The 2,182-nt window shown below is 35.6% G+C and overlaps 1 pseudogene; it reads left to right on the top strand.

Annotated features, from left to right (window-relative positions):
• Positions 1 to 1,057, top strand: part of LOC107733938 (retinaldehyde-binding protein 1-like) — a 5,457-nt pseudogene extending 4,400 nt beyond the window's left edge.
• Positions 1,058 to 2,182: the final 1,125 nt, after the last annotated feature.

The following is a 2,182-nucleotide window of genomic DNA, read 5'->3' as shown; positions in this document are numbered from 1 at the left end:
TTTGGGTTTTTTTTTTTTTTTTTTTTTTTTTTTAAACATGTCTGTATAACTCTTATTTTTTTTATTTCAGCTTTAATTATTTTAGTATTTCAAGTAAAAGAAAAACAGGCAACAGGCTGAAATAAAATACAATAATATATTTTATTTCAGTTATGTATTTTAATTCAAGTAACCGAAATGTTTTTATATGTAACTTTTTTAAATGGTTTTAGGTTTAGTTAACAATAACAACCCTGTCTCAAACACAAATGTGTCTTCTCACAGACTCTGTGTGCCTACTGCGTAATCCTTGAGAAACTTCTAGAAAACGAAGAGACCCAAATCAATGGCTTTGTCCTCATTGAGAACTTCAAGGGCTTCACGATGCAGCACGCGTCTGGAATCAAACACACCGAGCTGAAGAAGATGGTGGACATGCTACAGGTAAACGCCTTATTTTGCCTTCAGATCACAGCCTCATATATCATATAGCGCTGGCTGACATAAATCTTGTGCTGTCTGTATGTATGATACAGGACTCTTTCCCGGCCCGATTCAAGGCGGTGCATGTGATCCACCAGCCCTGGTACTTCACAACCACCTATAACGTGGTGAAGCCCTTCATGAAGAGCAAACTGCTGGAGAGGGTGAGTGGAATTCAAGTGGATGTGGGAGAAAAAAAATCTGAACAGGGTTGAACAAGAGGTTCACTATTCTGACAAATGAGTTCAAAAGGAGAACAGAAACAAAAGGTGCATGAAGTAATTAGTTCCACTTTGGAAACTTAAAACCTTGCACACCTAAATAAATGCACACTCGCTAAACCATTTAAGAGTCACTCCATATTGAGATCACATGACTCATCTTATGTGCACTTATGAAAATGTGTTTAAATGAGAAATCTGAACCTGTTTATCGACTAGGTTTTTGTTCACGGTGACGAGCTGGATGGCTACTTCAGGGACTTTGGTGCTGAAATCCTTCCTCCGGATTTCGATGGGACGGGTCCCGACTGTGACGGCAAAGAGACGGCGATCAAGCTGTTTGGATCTGAAGATACAGCCCTTTAAACAACCCAAGCCAATAGCACAACACTGGGACCTTTTGTTTGTTTAATATATGATTTAAATGTTTTATAGAAACTATGAAGGAAATTATTACAATTGTAGAGTTTATTATTTTAAGCCACTGTATTACAATAAAAGTGTAAAAAGCAGGTCCTGTTAACAGATGTACTTTTGGGATGACTTATCTGACATTTGTTTTAAACAGAGAAACTTTGCTGAAGTGTTTTGAATTCTTTGCCTTGAAAACGGTGGCCTGAAATTTATCAAAAGAAAGTTTTGTACTAGTTGTGTGTTGAAAATAAGTGTAATAATTAGAATCAAATGCATAAACTTGATTACAAGCCTTGACCAAGAAATAATAGGGTTGTTACTTGGCTTGTTGTATTAAAGTAACTTTTGGCGCTCTAGCGGTTAATAAACAGAACTGAGTGCACACATCCCGCGGAAGAACATTCCAACCGGAGCTACTTCTCTAAGTTTATGTCTATGGCGATTCACGCAGGTATGTGTTACTCCGCAGCGGTGACGACCCGACCAGGCTGCAATAGTCCAAATAGAAGTACTTATTATAAGTGTACCGTAGTGATTCGGAATAAGACAAAACGCGGTTTGGAAGATGAATTCATGATGTACTCGCTCATTATATACATTTCGCAAATTTTAAACAGAGAAAAAGTTACATAGTGCTGCTTTAAGTAGATATAATGTTATCGTTGTTGGTTCTTCTAGACCCAGAGCTTTAGCCTGTGTCAAGTCTAATTGACATTTTCAATAAAGTGGGCAAAATGTTGAGTGTTTTTATTGCATTTGAAATTAAATAAATTACATTTGAAATTAAATTCAAATAGAAAATGGTTATTTTAAATTGTAATAAAATTCCGCAATATTACTGTTTTCACTGTATTTTTGATCAAATAAATGCAGCCTTGGTGTGCATAAGAGACTTTTTAATTAAAAAAAAAAATGTTTTGGTATTATATATAAAATTTTATTTAATTATAATTTAATAATTTATGCATTTAGCAGACGCTTTTATCCAAAGCAACTTACAGTGCATTCATGCTATACATTTTTTTTTACCAGTATGTGTGTTCCCTGGGAATCGAACCCTCGACCTTTTGCACTGCTAACGCAAT

The sequence above is a fragment of the Sinocyclocheilus rhinocerous genome, unplaced genomic scaffold (genome assembly GCF_001515625.1).
Source record: "Sinocyclocheilus rhinocerous isolate Xijiao unplaced genomic scaffold, SAMN03320098_v1.1 scaffold760, whole genome shotgun sequence".
In the NCBI taxonomy this organism is placed as follows: domain Eukaryota; kingdom Metazoa; phylum Chordata; class Actinopteri; order Cypriniformes; family Cyprinidae; genus Sinocyclocheilus; species Sinocyclocheilus rhinocerous.
This window is presented reverse-complemented; position numbering and strand designations above follow the sequence as displayed.